Source organism: Choloepus didactylus, chromosome 7, assembly GCF_015220235.1.
Source record: "Choloepus didactylus isolate mChoDid1 chromosome 7, mChoDid1.pri, whole genome shotgun sequence".
Taxonomy (NCBI): Eukaryota; Metazoa; Chordata; class Mammalia; order Pilosa; family Megalonychidae; genus Choloepus; species Choloepus didactylus.
Window position 1 is genome coordinate 150,445,808 of NC_051313.1, and position 18,485 is coordinate 150,464,292.

Here is an 18,485-nt window from a genome sequence, read left to right on the forward strand (position 1 = left end):
GGTGCACTAGGTTGCGGAGACGACGGCGTTCTCGTCTCGTTAGACGCGTGGTTGCTGGTGGCGGGCCGGATTGCCCTTCCTGGGATCCAGATTGGTTGTGCTGCATCATCTGGGAAAACACAAGCAAACCCGCGCTCCTGGGCGAGGAGTGGGGAGGGACCCTTCCAGGCATTAGTCTCTGGGTCCTTCCAGTAAACCATCGGGGCCTGGGTGGGCCTATACGAGGGCCCCCAATGTTTATGTAGGGGCGAAAGCCCATCCTTATTGAATGTGAGTAGATTAAGGTGAATAAGGGCTGCTATGATAAGGTCCCCTGGAGTTGCCTGGGGGAGCATTGCCCTTTCTTTTTCAATTTGTGTTTTTAAGCGGCGATGGACGGCTTTCACAATGGCTTGCCCCTGTGGATTATAGGGGATGCCGAAATGATGGGTGATGTTATATAACTGAAGGAAGGCCGCAAAGGAGGCACTGCGATAGGCAGGCCCATTGTCTGTTTTTAGGTCCCAGGGAACTCCCATGAAGAGAATTCCTTGTCTTAGGGCCTTGATACAGTGTTTGGCCGTTTCCCCGGCAAGGGGGACTGCATAACACATGGCCGAGAAGGTGTCAATTATTACATGCACATATTTGAGGCGTCCAAAGGACAGAACGTGAGTTACATTTAGGCCTCGTGGGTTGACTCCCTGAGGTTGCAGGGGGCCAAGCGGCGCAAAGAGCGCACAAGTTGCGCAATTGCGGACAAGATGTTTACAGGTATCTAGGGGGAGGCCACATAGATGATGTAACGACGTAGCTGAAAAGTGAAACCTGGAATGCAATAACTTGGCCTGGTTAACAGCATCCCCCGGAGGGGCTGCCGTGTGGGTTAGCATAGCTTGGGTATTCTGAGTTGAGATCGCTTGGTCTACTATACTATTGCCATTAGCCAGGGGCCCCGGAAGGCCTGAGTGACTACGAATGTGGCTAATGAACCAAGGATCCTGTCGATGCTCCAGGATGCTCCTGAGGTCAGAAAGTGCTTTATCAATGGCCGAGTTTCCCGGGAAAAAGGTGGAAAACGCGAGGACTCGGCAGACCTGATACGTGTAGAGGCTGTCTGTGAAAATGTTTACTGGGTGGTTACAGTGGGTGTTTAGCGCGTAAGACACTGCCAAGATTTCCCCCACTTGGACTGAGTGAAGGTTGACATAGCTAAATAGGTGGGGTTTTGGGTGGCCTGGGGGATAAGAGAGGAAGGCGAAACGGGTCTTGGAGGCGTCAGTAAAGACGGTAGTAGCACCCGGGATGGGTGCAGAGGAGGGGAAAGGATGGAAGGGGCTGCGGAAGGGAAGCTTGGCGAGCCCCTGTAACAGTCGATGGCTAGGATAGTGGCAGCTGAATTCCCCCTGAAATCCTTCTAAGAGGATTTGCATGTCCGGGTTATCACGTATAAGCAGGCGGGTTTGGCCTGCATTCAGGGGCCAAACAATTTTTTCCAGCGGCTCTCCGAATACATGAACAGCCAGGGTGACTAGATCTGAAGCTAGGCTGATCCAGAGCCGCACTGCGGGGCAAATTTTCCTAAGCCGGCTCTTAGCAGGGTGCACCCAAAGTAGAGGGCCTGGCACGGGAGTGGGGGTAGGGGCAGCACTGTCCTAAGGGTTGCCTTGAGGTGTAGAAGGCAGCCAGGGGTTGTTAGTCGGCAGGGTGGGAGGAGTAGCGGCAACTGCCGGTAGCGGCTCCGAGGGGGAGCTTGTCGAAGGGGGAGGCGGAAGTGGGAGGCCCCAAGCGTCGCAAGATGGCGGCGCGGTAGGCGTGGCTAAGACACAAGATGGCGGACCAGCCCCGCCCTGTGAAAGGGCGGGGTCCAAGGCACAAGATGGCGGACTAGCTCCGCCCTGCGAAAGGGCGGGGTCTAAGGCATAAGATGGCGGACTAGCTCCGCCCTGTGAAAGGGCGGGGCCTAAGGCATAAGATGGCGGACTAGCTCCGCCCTGTGAAAGGGCGGGGCCTAAGGCATAAGATGGCGGACTAGCTCCGCCCTGTGAAAGGGCGGGGTAAAGCGCATGCGGTTTCCGGCCCAGCTTAGGGCTGACGTCATCACTAGAGCACTTCCTCCCCTCAGTAGAAGAAGAAGGAAGTTCGCCATTTTGGAGCAGTCTGGGGGGGGCGGTTGCAAAGAGGCACACGGCGCCAAACAAAGAGACAAAGACACAAAGGACCACAGCAAGGTAATGGAGGGGAAGAGGGAGAGTGTCTGGAGGAATGGGGGTCATAGAAGAAAAGGACGAGAGGCAGACGGAAGAATGGGTAGTGGGGAAGGGAGGAGCGGCTCCGGAGCGGCGAGGGAGAGGCGGCCCCTGACGCGGAGCGGCGAGGGAGAGGCGGCTCCGGGAGCGGCGAGGGAGAGGCGGCCCTTACCTTGCAGGCGAGGAGAAGGGGAGCTGGAGAGGCGTCCGGGCGAGCGGGTGGCGTCACTGGACCGCTGCGTGGAGAGAACTTCCAAGTGCAGGTGCCCCACGTTGGGCGCCAGTTGCGGTCGCAGTTGATTTGTCTGGGGGGGGGGGCGGCCGGTTGCTGAACCCTCGGCTCTCGGCGTTGCTCGGAGGGTACCGGCGGCGGGGGCTCTTTCCCGGAGGCGAAGGCGAGGCGGGGGACTGGGCCCGGTCCCCGGCGGAGGCGTGCAAGGTGTGGAGGGCGGCGAGAAGGAACAGGCAGGACACGGTTCTTTGAGGGTGAAGAAGCCAAGAGAGTTTATTAGGGGTGAGCACAGGTTATATAGGCTGGCATAGAGGGCGGGGGTTGTTACAAGTCAATACTGAGGGGATAAAGGCTAGGATTGGTTCTGAGAGGGTGCGGAGGTTAGGATTGGTTCTAAGAGAGCACGGAGGTTGTTTGAAAAGGGGCAGGAGTTGCTCTGGCAACGGTGTCTGGCAACAATGTATGTGCACTGGTGGTGATGGGAGTTGCACTGGCAACGGGGAGTGTCTGGGCAAGATAAGGGGGTGGGGAAAAGGCGGTTCCCTCCGGCAAGCCTCTCCTAACAGTGGTATTTTGGGTGAGGAAATGGGGCCTGCCTCCGGCCTCACTTTCCCAGGCCCGGGGGGCTGTGGAGGGCGCTGTTCACCCGTACCCACTACCCTCCCCAGGGGTGGCCGATCCCCTGGCCCAGGCCCGCCAAGTCGAAGCACGTAATCAGTGTCCCGCATCTGTGCATGCACATCAACCCACACCTGTGTATGTGTACCAATACACAGCTGTGTGTGCATGCCAGCACAATTTGCATGCATGCCAATCCACACATGTGCACATGTACCAACAGACATCTGTGCTGGGCCAGCAGGTGGGGGGGTTCCCCGCCCCCGTGTCACCCAGCTTCCCCACCCGAGCTCAGAGGCTGACATGGAATGGCTTCTTCTCCTGTTATTGCAGTCACCTGCCCATTGCAAAATGTTGTAGATTTTCACAGACTGCCTTGGAACAACCCTTATCATCCAGAGAGTTGCTGTAGGGATGATAACAATAACTCTGTTTACAACTGCAGAATGTCTTATCTCTCTACTGTGTCAACAAACCCCTATCATCCCAGCTCTGCTTTTTGCTAGCTGTAGAAACCTGGACGTGGAGGCTAGCCTGCCCAGCCTCAGTTTCCTTCCTCTGGATTGGGAATAACAGTGCCCACCTCAAAAGTTTATTGTGCAGATTCAACAAAGCAGTCCATGGCAAGGACTGGTATAACGTCAGCCATGAGTGTGGCAAGGAACAATACCATCAGGACCAAATAAATGGGTGAAGCAGATAAGAGAGGCTGTGGTCATCAAGGTAAGGTGTGTGGTCAGGAGTAATCTCTTTATATGGATAGGCAGGTGGGCAAGGATCAGTGACACCAGAGATGCACTAGAGGAAAGTTTGTTAGCACAACTGAGGCACCTAAGGCCAGTGTCTGAGATGCCCAGGCTGCATGACAGTGTGAAAAGCCATTCTTTTATTTTAATTCACTACTGGAGGTAGGAACCCTGGGGCTAGAGCTGGGTCAGGGATGGAGGGTGCATTTGAGCTATGGAGGGATAGGCAGGAACTAAGTAAACTGAGAGGAGGAGGAATTCCAGGTGCAAACCGGGATGGGCACTGAAGAGACAGGTACCCTTCGACCTCTCCAATTCATCCACAGGCCTCAGCTTAAGCACCACTGCTCCAGCCTTCCCTGAGCCCTCTAAACTCCCCTCATCATACACTCACATGGCACCTATCACAACTGAAATGGATTAATGCAGTTTGGACACTAATAGCCCACAGGGTAAGGACACAGTGCCCACAGGACTAGTCACACCAGCTGCAAGCTCACGGGCTCCCAGGCCACCCACGCTTTGAACTGCCTACCAGTTTGGGGGTTCCCACCATCCCCTTGGGTTTGATAATATGCTAGAATGATTCATAGAACTCAGGAAAATATACTTAGGATAGAAGTTTTATTATAGCAAAAAGGATATGACTCAGAAGGAGTCAAAAGAAGAGATGCATAAGGCGAAGTCCAGGAGGGTTTCAAAGGTAAAACTTCAGTGTCCTCTCCATGCGGGGTCAGATGTCACCCCCCGGGAAATTCACCCGAGCAGGATTGAACTCACCCTCAAGCCCCTTCAAAGGTTGGGTTGATAGAGGAAGCTCAAAGCCCCAACTCCCTAATCACTTGGTTGGTCTTTCTGGTGTGGCCCCACACCCTAAGACAGCAGGTGTGGTTGGCCCAACCCTGAGTCATCTGCTTAGTATATGAGCTATCAGGTGTGTCCACAAGTCCATTAATGAATAACAGAGACACTCCCATCACTCAGCAAATACACTGAAGATTTAGAGAGTAGCTCCCAGAAGCTGGAACAAAGGTCAGACCTCTTTTTTTGGAAGCCAAACTCCTTAATATGCAGTAATGAAATGTTTTCTGTTTATTTCTCCTTGTAAGCTTCATGAAGGCAGGGGTTTTGCTGGCCTTATTCCACTGCAACCTTAGGTAGCTTGATGTCCACACATAATAGATATTTAGTGCATGAACGAGTAGTGGGGCAAATAAAAGACTACAAAGATATTTGGGGGACCAGATTGTAGAAAGCCTTGCAATGCTTGATGGCCTTAAATGTTTCCTGCATTTCTTATAGCATTGCATCTCAGGAGTGTGGGAAATTCTGCTGAGAATTTTTGTAGACCTCTCAGGGTCTGCTTTGGTTCCATGGAAGTCTCTTAGCAACACGAAACCTATAACATCTGGAAAGATGGGTGAAAGGAATGGATGACTCAACGTTCAATTGCAGTGAGTTGTGTGAACTCATCTCTAAGTCAGGGAAAAGAAAAGGGCCAAAAATACAAAATGTGGTGAGATTTGTCTCTCTCATGCTTAACAGTCTGAGAAGAATTAAAAAAAAAAAAAAAAGTGCTGAAGACCACTAGATTGGAAAGGAGGGAAATAAGCCCTGATTCCCATTGAGCTTCCACAGACATTAGAGAAGTAGAAAAGACCCCGATTGAGGAATTTCAGCTGTCTCAGAGGAACTGATGAATGCTTCCTTGGTATGCCAGTTTGAATGTATTATGTCCCCCAAAATGCCATTATCTTTGATGCAATCTTGTGTGGGCAGACATATTAGTGGGGATTAGATTGTAATTCTTAGTGTTTCCATGGAGATGCGACCCACCCAACTGTAGGTGATAACTCTGATTAGATAATTTCCATGGAGGTGTGGCCCTGCCCATTCAGCAAGGGCCTTGATTAGTTCACTGGAGCCCTATAAAAGCTTAGACAGAAGGAGCGAGCTTGCTACAGCCAAGAGGGACACTTTGAAGATGGCCGTTGAAAGCAGACTTTGCTCCGAAGAAGCTAAGAGAGGACAAATGCCCCAAGAGCAACTGAGAGTGACATTTTGAAGAGGAGCTGCAGCTAAGAAAGGACAAAACACCCCAAGAGCAACATTTTGGATTACGCCATTTTGAAACGCCACCTGGGAGCAAGCAGACACCAGCCATGATCTTTCTAAGCTAACAGAGGTTTTCCGGACACTGATGATCACCCTTCAGTGAAGGTACCCCCTTACCTGAGACACTTTATGGCCTTAAGACTGTAAATTTGTAACCACATAAACCCCCCTTATAAAAGCCAATCCATTTCTGGTATTTTGCATAATGGCAGCATTAGCAAACCAGAGCACTCGGTCACCAGCAAGCAACTCAGAAAAAAATAATTTTTTTTTGGTGAGAACAAGACAGGATTTCATAAATGAAACCATGAGGCTAAAAGAAATACAATGTTGGGAATCTGTAGGGAAAATCAGAACTCTTCTGGTGCAGGAGCAACAGTAGGAGAAAGAAGAGTGGTTTTCAGCAGGTCTACAACTGCTCTAAGCTGGTAGAGGGTCCTGAAAAATCCAGCCCTTGGCACCATTCACCAATCTCAGCCTTACAGGCTCAGTTCACACCTTTTCACCATCCCCTGCTAATGGCCAAGCCAGAGAAAAAAGAAAAAATCTATGTTCATTCATGAAAATGTTTATCACCATGAATGAAGTGAAAATGATGATGTCATGGTGTAAAGATGGGCTACTGATCTAATTCAGAGCCTTCCATGTGAGCCCCTCTCTTTACAGAGCAGAGTTTGGGGGGCTCTAAGTATTTGGAGAAAGGTCTCAGTTCTTCACTTTACTCAGCTTGTTTAGTCACGGCTTCATTCTAGAAGGTACGTGGTCACAGAATATTAAATTTGGAATAAATTTCAAAGGATGTCATTCATAACCCTAGTTATGAATTGCTAGAGCCCCCTGTTCCAGTTTGCTAATGCTGCTCTTTTGCAAAATACCAGAAATGGATTGACTTTTATAAAGGGGGTTTATTTGGTTACAAATTTACAGTCTGAAGATCACGCAAATTTCCAAATGAAGGTGTACTAGTTTGTATATACCATGTCCCCCAGAAAAAGCCATGCTCTCTGATGCAATCTTGTGGGGGCAGACATATTAGTGGGGATTAAGTTGGAACGTTTGGATTAGGTTGTTTCCATGGAAGTGCGCCCCACCTAACTGTGGGTGACAACTCTGACTGGATAGTTTCCATGAAGGTATGGCCCCGCCGATTCAGCATGGGCCTTGATTAGTTCACTAGAGCACTATAGAAGCTCAGAGAGAAGGAGCGAGCTTGCTACAGCCAAGAGGGACACTTTGAAGAATGCACAGGAGCTGAGAGAGTAGCTGCAGATGGGAGACAGTTTGAAGACAGCCGTTGAAAGCAGACTTTTGCTCCGGAGAAGCTAAGAGAGGACAAGCACCCCAAGAGCAACTGAGAGTGACATTTTTGAGGAACTGCAGCCTAGAGAGGAAAGTCCTGGGGAGGGCCATTTTGAGGCCAGAACTTTGGAGCAGATGCCGGCTGGGTGCCTTCCCAGCTAACGGGATTTTCCAGACACCGTTGGCAGTCCTCCAGTGAAGTTATCCATTGTTGATGGACTTTATGGCTTTAAGACTGTAACTTTGTAACCAAGTAAACCCCCCTTTATAGAGGCCAATCCATTTCTGGTGTTTTGCATTCTGGCAGATTAGCAAACTAAAACAGAAGGCAACAACACAAGTACACCTTGACCAAAGGAAGGCCAATGGTGTCCAGAAAAACTCTGTTAGCTGGGAAGGCATGTGGCTGATGTCTGCTGATCCTGGGTTGTGTTCCAACTCCTCTCTCAGCTCCTGTGCCTTCTTCAAAATATTGCTCTTGGGGCATTTGTCCTCTCTTAGCTTCTCTAGGGCAAAGTGTCAGCAAAAGTCTGCTTTCAGAGGCCATCTCTAAAATGTCTTTCTAAGCTGCAGCAGCGAGCTCCTTCTGTCTATGTACCCTTATATGACTCCAGTGATTTAATTAAGACCCATGCTGAATGGGTGGCGTCCATATTGCCATAGAAATAATTTTTTTTATTTTATTTTGAAATAGATTCAAAGTTATAGGAACAGTTGCAAAAACAATACTAACCCCATACAAAGAATTCCATCATACCCTGACCCCCCTCCCGATAGCTCAATCCATCAACCTTAACATGCTGTCACATCGCTATTTCTTTCCCTCCCTCCCTCCCTATCTATCATCCATCATCTATTGCTCTGTATTCTGAAGATATGAGAGCTAGCTGCACACATCCTTGAACATACACTATGATTCACGTATACACTTCCCATGAACAAGAACATTCTTTTATGCAATCCCATTAAGCGCAGCTAAGAAGTACAAGAGATTCAACAATGGTACAAAGCTTACATTCTATATTTCCTTTTCCTTATGTCTCAACTGTGTCCCTTTGAGCCACTTGTCCTCTATCCTCCAATCCCATCCAAGTTCATCCTTGGCATTCAATTGTCATCTAGTTAGACTGACATTTTTTTTTTTTAGTTGTGGAAACATATATACAGCCTAAGTCTTCCCATTCCACTCCCTCCCTAGCCTTTCATTAGTGGGATTAATCACGTTTAGAATGTTGTAATGCTCTTTCCCACCATCCATTACTAGAAATTTCCCTTCACCTCAAACAGCAACCCTACACTCATTTCTTGACTCCCCATTGCCCCTTCCCCCATTTCTCTTAATCCAAACTCTACTTTTCATCTCTATGGTTATATTCTCTGATAATTTCTTTGTGTTTACTGTGGGGCTTAAAATTAACCTCTTAAATCCATATCAATCTTGTTTTTCTTTGATACCACCTTCACTTCAATAGGACACATAAACTATGTTCCTACACTCCTTCATTCCCCCACCTTTATATAGTTGTCTAAAATTACATATTTTACATTGAGTTCAAAACCACTGATTTGTCCTTAGAGTTTGTGTATTTTATATCATGTAGGAAGTAACTAGTGGAGTTACAGTTCAAAAATTATTGACTTCTATTTGTATTCCATTGTGGTTGGAGAATGTGCTTTGAGTATATTCAATGTTTTTTTTTTAAATTTCTTGAGGCTTGTTTTATGTCCCAGCTTATGGTCCCTTCTCGAGAAAGATCTGTGATCACTAGAGAAAAGTGAGTGTCCTGGTGATTTGGAATGTAAGGTACTATATACGTCTGTTAAAATTCTCTATATCTCTTTCTCCTTTCCCTGTCTCTCCGCCAGCAGGGCTCCCCTCAGAATCTGAAGTAGGGCAGGTCTTTCATCAACAACATCTCTCAGCATTTGTTTGTCTGTGAAAAATTTAAGCTCTCCCTCAAATTTGAAGGAGAGTTTTGCTGGATAAAGTATTCTTGGTTGGAAATTTTTCTCTCTCAGAGTTTTAAAAATGTCATGCCACTGCCTTCTCGCCTCCATGGTTGCTGCTGAGTAGTCACTACTTAATCTTATGTTGTTTCCTTTGTATGTGGTGAATTGCTTTTCTCTTGCTGCTTTCAGAACTTTCTCCTTCTCTTCAGTATTTGACAGTCTGATCAGAATATGTCTTGGGGTGGGTTTATTTGGATTTATTCTATTTGGAGTTCGCTGGGCATTTATGCTTTGTGTATTTACATTGTGTAGAAGGTTGGGGAAGTTTTCCCCAACAATTTCTTTGAATACTCTTTCTAGACCTTTACCCTTCTCTTCCCCTTCTGGGACACCAATGAGTCTTAAGTTTGGATGTTTTATTTTATCTATCATATCCCTGAGATCCATTTCGATTTTTTTTTATTTTTTCTCCATTCTTTCTTTTGTTCTTTCATTTTCTGTTCTGTGGGCTTCTAGGACACTGAGATGTTGTTCGGCTTCCTCTAGTCTTGTATTGTGAATATTCAGAATCTTTATAATTTGGCCAACAGTTTCTTTTATTTCCATAAGATCTTCTATTTCTTTATTTACTCTTGCTATGTCTTCTTTATGCTCTTCTAGGGTCTTCTTTATGTAGCTTATATCCTGGGCCATGGTCTTCTTGATGTCCTTTAAATCCTTTGCCATGTTTTCGTTCCTTGATTGTAGATCTTTGATTAATTTTGTGAGGTATACTGTATCTTCCAATATTTTGGTTTGTGTGTTTGGAGTTGGATTCTCCATATCTTCTGGTTTTATCATATGCATTAAGATTTTCTGTTGTTTTTGGCCTCTTGGCATTTGTTTTGCTTGATAGGGCTCTTTCAAGTTGTAAAGAAAAAGGGATATCGATCTAATTTTTCAGGAACACAGTTTGGTGACATACACTTTCTCTACCTAACCAGCAGATGGCGTCTGTGAGTCACCTATATCCCTCGAGTCAGTTCTCAACCTTGTTCCTGCGGTGTGTGGGGAAATGATTCTTGTGGGGTTGAGTTGGAGAACTCAGTTTGGGTGTGTTGCTGGAGCCGTCTGCCCTGAATGTGGGGCTTGTGTATGGGTAGCCAGGGAGGAAGGGCAGTTCTAATGATCAAATCCCCCAGGATCCCGGAGATTCAAGGCCACCGCAAAAGTCTAAGCCTTCATTTCAGTTCAGCCCCAGCCTCTCTCTCTCGCTGATCCATAAACCACCAGACTTGGCGTAGTGTCCCTGGGTTCTCCGAGCAGATCCCTCCTCCCAGCTACGCTCCTCCAGTAGCTCAGCCAAGGGAATGCTGTGCTACGTCATCAGTGAGCGCTGTCCCACAAGGGAAGTCCTGGGCTGCAGGGCCATGCGGCGGCGCACTCCCAGCCCAAAGCAAAAATGGCCGAGTGGGGCTTCTCAGCTCCCTCCTCCTCACACCGTTCCTCCTTCCCAGCTCCGGGACAACTGGCGGGGCTCTGGGCTATGGGCGTGGCCCCGGGCAGGAGTTTATCCAGCCCTCCGGGGGCTAGCTGCTAGCTGCGGGGTTTCTTTCTGCTTCCGGCTCTCCCCTCTGTTCCCCTGAACCCAAGGGTATCTGCTGTGGGCTATCTTCCCTGCCAGACAGCAAGAGGCCAGCCCAGCCCCTTCTTGCTGTGTTTTACTGCATGGTTCCCACAATTGCTACTGGAGCCACTCCCATTTTTTTTTTTTTTAAACAGCCGGCGGGTCTCCATACGCTGAACCCTGGCTTCCCCAGCCCGCCGCGCAGCTGCGGGTCTTCCAGCCAGCTTACTCACTCGTTTCAGAATGCCGACTCCCAGTTTCACCAAATATATGGCCCCTCTGGAGCTAGGAGCCCTCATCCAGTTGGTGCATCGCTGAAACCGGTATTCTAGGTCACTTTCTGGTTTTTAGCTAGTGTTTTTCACAGAGGCGTTTTTTTCGCCCTGTCTCAGCTAGCCGACATCTTAGTTCTCCGCCATGGAAATAATTTAATTAAATGTTTCACCAACAGTTGATTGAGTCACATCTCCATGGAACACTCAATCAAAAAATTCCAACCTAATCAACACTAGTATGTCTGCCCCCACAAGATTGCACTAAAGAACATGGTTTTTCAGGGGACATAATACATCCAAACTGGCACACCCCCTCAGACTCAATCTCTGCATGGAGATGTAAGGAGCAAAAGCCCAGGGGATTAATGAAGAACTTTGCCAAAAGCTTTAAAAATTATCTATTTTTATCATGGTAACATATATATAACAGAACATTTCCCATTTTAAAACTTTAGTATACACTTCAGTGGCATTAATTACATTTACAATATTGTGCTACTATCACCACCATCGTGATCAAACTTTTTTTGTCACCCCAAACAGAAACTCTGTATCCATTAAGCATTAACTCTTTATTCCCCTAGCCTCTGGTAGAACCCCCAACCTCTACTTTCTGTCTCTAGGAATTTGCTAGAATACTAGATATTTCATGTAAGTGGAATCATGCATTTGTCCTTTGGTGTTTGGCTTCTTTCAGTCAGCATGTTTTCAAGGTTCATCCATGCAGTGGCATGTATCAGAGCTTCATTCTTTTTCACGACTGAATAATATTCCATTGCATGGCTAGACCACATTTCTTTATCTGTACATCAGGGGATGTATAGTTGGGTTGTTTTCACTTTTTGGCTACTATGAATAATGCTGCTATGAATATTGGTGTACAAGTATCTGAGTCCCTGTTTTCAGCTGTTTTGGGTATATTCCTGGGAATGGAATTGCCAGGTCATATGGTAATTCTATGCTCAACTTTTTCAGGAACTGCCCAATTGTTTCCCACAACAGCTGCACCATTTTACATTCATACCAGCAATGCACAAGAGTTCCAATTTCTCTCCATCCTAACCAACACTTGTTATTTTCCATTGTTTTTAAAATAATAGTCTTCCTAGTTGTTGTGAAGTGTTATCTCATTGTGGTTTGACTTGTATTTCCCTACCAGCTAATGAGTTCAAGCATCTTTTCCTGTGTTTATTGGCCATTTGTATATCCTCTTTGGAGAATAACTACTCAAGTCCTTTGCCCATTCTTTAAAATTAGGTTGTTTGTCTTTTTGCTGTTGGTTGTAGGAGTTCTTTATATATGCTGGGTATTAAACCCTTATCAGATATAAGATTAGCAAGTATTTCCTCCCATCTGTAGCTTGTCTTTTCACTTTCTTGATAATGTCCTTTGATGCACAAAGTTTTAAATTCTGATGAGGACCCAGTTATTTATTTTGTTGTTGTTGTTGCTTGTGCTCTTGGTGTCATATCTAAGAATCCATTAACAAATACAAGGTCTATATGATTTTATTTAAAAAAGAGACCTCCCCATGGGTTTTGCACAGTGTGCCATAGAGTAAGCTTCTCAGAAACCTTTTCTGGATGCTATTCCTCCCTAAAGTTCCATACTGATGGCACCCACTCTATCTCTCTCCTTTCTCCATCTCCTGCTTTCTCCCAGGGCTGCTGCTCTCCCCTTTCACACTCTCCTTTCTTACCATCTCACCTTCTAACTCACCCTGCTGGAGGCGACTGTCAGCACTTCTGCTGCCAGCTTTGCTGGACTGCTCCTTGAGATGTAAGGCCCTTCACCAGTGCTGGAAATGTTCCTTCAAGAAATTCTCATGCAATATTTCTGGTTATTTTCCTAGGAAGTCCTGAAATGATGACTGGCTGAAGGAGCCAAAAGTCCTTTCTATAAGATTCTGTTCTTCCAAATTCATCAGGAGCCAGGCTGCATCTCATGAACCCATGCAAATAGTTACTCTATTCCAGAGAAAAAGGGCCAACCATGCCTGTGAATTAGGTGTCCTGGTTTGACGTACTCGATTCTCCTGTCTTTAGGTATCTCACCACTGGACAGGGAGGCCCATTCTTTTCTGGGGTTAACAGAAGGACCAGCTATTTATGTATGTATTTATTTGGAAAAAAAAAAACCTTTCTGGAATTTCAGAGATGTTGAAGAGCCTGCTCCCCACCCCTCCACCACTAGAAATCCTGTATAAAGCAGGGAACTTCTGTGTTAGGCTCCATCCATCCAGGCTGCTAATGCTAATGATAAAATATTGGACTCCTCACTGCTTTCTTTCCTGTGGCTCTGCTCCCACAACTAGTGTGAGCAATCAAAATTGTATAGGGTTAACAGGAAGAAAATTTACCATGACTAAGTGGACAGAAAACTCTCCTTTCTGCTCTGGCTCCTGGTCTGTGTTGTTTGTTGTCTTTTTAAAGCATTGGGTTTGCAAAACCAACATGTATGAAATTGTGCCATTTCTGCAGAGTTTTGTCTGCTGTCAGGGTAAGCCACCACCAGGGGGATGGTGAGAAGACTTTGGCTAAGGGTGCATTCCCACAAAAGCAAGGTGCAGCCAACTAAGCTTAGAAGGCATTTCAGTTCAATCACATTTTTTTTATTGTGATGACTGATATATTTGAACTTAGTCTACCATCCCCTTTTGTGTATTCTATTTACCATGTTTTTTTCCTCTTCTTTTCTTCTTTTGTTCTTCTTTCCTGCCTTCTATTGGATGACCAAGTTCTCTTTATTCCCTATTCTCTGCTATTCTTCTTTTTTTAACTTTAGACTTTATATTTATTTAGGGCCATTTGAAAATGCTTATAGAATATTTAATTTGCTCTAGAGGAAGACAAGACAGCTTTCCCAAAGTGAGACAGTGGCCGGAATATATTTGTTTTACTTACACAGCAAGACAATAGTATTAAGCATGGGAACTTTTGATTTGTGGCACTGAATGATGAAGGACTTACTTCAAAAGCTACAATTAAGGATCCACCTGGATTTTCAGCAGTACAAGCCCATCTGAGGTCTTCTGGCTCATTTACTTGACATTTGTGTTTTATGCCTTGAAATTTTTTTTTATTGCATCTTTGGAGCTCACATAGATCATTTTACTTTTCAGAGGTTGTTCCGGTTTGCTAATGCTGCTGGAATGCAAAATACCAGTAATGGATTGGCTTTTATAAAGGGGGTTTATTCAGTTACAAATTTACAGTCTGAAGGCCATGAAAATGTCCAAATTAAGGCATCAACATGAGTATACCTTCATCAAAGGAAGGCCAATGGTGTCCGAGAAAACTCTGTTAGCTGGAAAGGCACATGGCTGGCATCTGCTGGTCCCAGGTTGGGTTCCAGCTCCTCTCTCAGCTCCTGTGCTTTCTTCAAAATGTTGCTCTTGGGGCATTTTGTCCTCTCTTAGCTTCTCCAGAGCAAACACTGGGCTAGCATCCCCAAAGTGTCAGCAAAAATCTGCTTTCAGCAGCTGTCTCTAAATTGTCTCTCTGAGCTGCTCTGGGGCCTTCTGTTTGTGAGCTCTCTTATAGGACTCCCATGATTAAATCAAAACCCACCCTGAATGGGTGGGGTCCATATCTCCATGGAAATAATTCAATTATATGTTTCACCCACAGCTGATTGAGTCACATCTCCGTGGAAACACTCAAAGGATTCCAGCCCAATCAACACTAATACGTCTGCCCCACAAGATTGCATCAAAGAACATGGCATTTTGGAGGACATAATACATCCAAACTGGCACAGAGGTGCTATTTCTGGTGCACATATACACATCACCTCCACTATTCTGGATTTCCTAGTGTCGAAACTTGCATCATATGAAGCATAGTGACCCTCTTTGTCAGGAAGCATTTCCGCAAATGTTTGAAAGGATCATTTATGGTCATCCCAACATCTCCAATCAAGATTTCTTTGTCTTCTTTGACAATGATGAAATTTTTTGTCTGCACTGAAAATAATGACAGCCTTCTTTCTTTTTTAGATTTCTTGTGGAGTGGAGCCCTTCCAAACTTCCATGCATAAAAGATGCAACATACTTCATCAGCAATTTGTATTCCTGAGGCCCTCTTTGCCTGTCATGCACAGGGACACAGGGGAGGGAACTGGCCAGCACCAAGTCTGCCGAGCATCCTTCTCACGGCAGTGGGAGACCAAGTGGGACCAAGTGATCAAGCCAGGAGTTGGCCTCTGTTATTATTTTTGAAGTTAAACATTCAATTTCTATTGATTTTTGTGATTGTCTCATTTTTGACATGCATCTATATTTTATGTTTTAAATAAAGTAAAAAAGTTAATCAAGTCATTTGTCTTATTCCTCAAAAAGGCAAAGCTATTTATTTCTCCTTCCATCTCCTGTGTTATCATTGTCTAGCATTTTAACTTCCTTGTGTTTTTAATCTTCCTCCCAGAGTTAGTTATTATTTAAGTTTTAAGAGTCAATCCCTATGTAAATATTACAGCAGGTGGCTCCCATATCTTTGCTCAACATTGCTTCTTAGACCCTTCCTCAGTTTTGTGTGTTCACTTTTCTTCTTGATAAAGTTCATCCTTTAGGGGCCTAAATATAAATGGATTAAATTCATCTATTTCAAAACAGAGACTCTTAAATAAGATGAAAATCAAAATCCAGTCAACTGATGTTTGTAAGAGACATGCCTAAAACATAACAATCCAAAAAGATTATTATCAACCAAAGGAAAAGTGATATAGCTAAAAGAATATCAGGAAAAATGAATATAAGAAAAGCATGAATAGGGATAAAGGTCATTAATTGATGATCAAAGAAACTTTCCAAAAAGATGTAAATGTCATGAATTTTTATGCCTTTAAAACATAGCCTCAAAGGATATACAGCAAAAAGTGGCAGCATTACAAGGGGAAACTGACAAGTGCACAGTGACAGCTGGAAATTTTAATGAACATGCGGACACTGTAAGTTGCCCTGTTTCTCACTTGCTGGCAGATGTATCGTTCTGATGGAGTGAGGGATTGAATTGCTCCAGGAAGGCCTTAGGCAGCATTTAGAAGAATTTCCCACCAATACATTCTCTGAGCCAGATTCTGTTTTTCCTTCATGCATGACCAGATTGCTTCCAAGTGAATCTGTTTTACCTGGAGTGTGATGGTTGCCTTTCTCCCTTCACATCTGAAAGAAGCCTTGGAGGTCTGCCCTGAGAACTCTGATGTCCTCTATCAGCATGATGTATTTTATTTGAGGACCTCAGAATGCCGGCTTATGAATGTTCAAAGCATCTTTGAGAAGAAGACAGAGGGAAATTGTCTATGATCCTGATAGACCAAGTTACTCAGTTGAAACCACAGACCACATCAGAACCCAAACTCTGGGCCAGATTCCCTTGGGAGACTCGGTCTGCAATCTTTTCCTTCTCATGTCTGTTGACCCCTCACTCCATCCAACACCTCCACATCCCCTCCATTCCCTGCCCCATCCCAACAGCATATTCAAATTTCTGTACAGCTTGCACATACCATGGGCATTCTGAAGACTCTAATGAAAAAAATATGTGTCTATAGGTGTGTGTATATATATATGTATATTTCTATTTTATATTTCTTTTAAATGAAGCTATGCCTAGCCTCTTTTCGAGGCTCTATTTTTGGTATGCTTTTGAACAGACCAGGTCCAATAAAGGCCGTCTTTCTGTTCTTTTTTTCCCAAGTCTCCTTAATTTTGTTTCTCACACTGCGTTTGTGCTCAGGTGAAATTTACCTCAGCACTGTTGCCATAGTAACCTGAGACTGACTGTCTTATGGAAACAAATCCATGACATGTAAAGAAATAAAGAAGGATGGATGCTGTGGATGGCAACTATATTCACCCCATTTCTTACCAGCAATCAGTCATGGTAAAAGCTGTGGTGATATTTAAATGCTCTTGGCAGATTTAATAACATTAGGAGTCTATTCACGGAGAGGCAACCCTCCAGAATCAAGCACTGTGGCCAAGCAAATACATCTGTTCCTACACTCATTTGTGCTAGCCAACTTCCAAGATGGACCCTGCTCTTTCCTTCTTTAGCTGGGGTTGGGCTGTGGGAACAATACAATATGGCAGTAGAGATGGAATGTCACTCTCAATATGAAGTCATAAAAAGGCTGTGGCTTCTGTCTCCCTTAGGTTACTTGCACTGGGGAAGCTGGCTGTTACATTGTGAAGCTACTCAGGAGACAACAGAGAGGCTCAAGTGACAAAGAACAAATGTCTCAACCAATGGCCACTGAAGACCCAAGGCCCGCTGGCACCTGTGGGAGTGAGCATGGAAGGAGACTTCCCATCAGTCAAGCCTTCAGGTGGGACAGCAGTTCAGGCCAACAGGTCAACCACTACCTCAGGAGACACTGGGAATCAAACCACCCAGTATGCTGCTCTTAGGTTCCTAACCCACAGAAACTGTGAGATAACAAATGCTTGCTGTTTTAAGCTACTAAGTTTGGGAGTAATTTGCTATGCAGCAGAGATAACTAATACAAATTTTTGCATTGCCAAAAAAAAAAAAAAAAACAAAGATACTATAAAGTATACTTGTCCTCAGAGATAAATATAATTTAATCTTCCTTTTATTCAGGAGATACTTCTGGATCTCACAAAGTCTGAGGCTTCTCACCAGGAATGCTTATTTCCCTCCCCAGACTAAAGGCTCCATTGCAATGGGAGTGGTGGCTTGTTGACCACAGTATCTGTAGCATCACTTTCTGGCACATAGTAGGTGTTTGGCAAATACTTGCTGAGTTGCTGGAGTGATTGCCATCGTTAGACCCAGTGACTGCAGAAGGCACTGGCAGTGTGGTTGAATCTCCACTGCGCTTGCACCGTGCCCTGGAAGGTACTTTTCTGAAATGGATTCTTTACATCACTTAATTGCTCATTTATCTCTGTTTCTTAAGAGTTAATAAAAAGGAATGAATTATTAGTGCACATGAAAACATGGATGAATCAAAATAATTATGATGGTTGAAAGAAGCCGGAATAAAAGAAATTCATCTATACGCAATTCTAGAAAATGCAAATTAGTCTATAGTGACAGAAAGTAGGTCTGTGGTCACCTGGGGATGGGGTGGGGGAGAGAGAGAGAGATTGCCAAGGGTATGGAGAAACTTTGGGGGGTAATGGGTATGTTCATTTAAAAAAAAAAAGTAGGGTGGGTCTAGGGGAGTTTCTCTTCTCCAAATCCTGGGTTCTTTCCACTATGCTTTGCGGTATCTTTCTATGGTTTCCAATTGTTTAAAAAATAAACCCAAGATCCTCAACAACTTCAACAAAAATACATTTTAAAAAAAGAAAGAGAGAGAGAGAGAGAAGAAAGAAAGAAAAAGAAAGAAAGAAGAAAGAAAAAGAAAGAAAGAAAGAAAAAGAGAGAAAGAAGAGAGAGAGAAAGAAAG

At 45.0% G+C, this 18,485-nt stretch overlaps 1 pseudogene; it reads right to left on the reverse strand.

The window, feature by feature from the left end:
- Window positions 1–16,583, reverse strand: part of LOC119540852 — a 40,543-nt pseudogene extending 23,960 nt beyond the window's left edge.
- Between the last annotated feature and the right edge of the window lie 1,902 nt (window positions 16,584–18,485).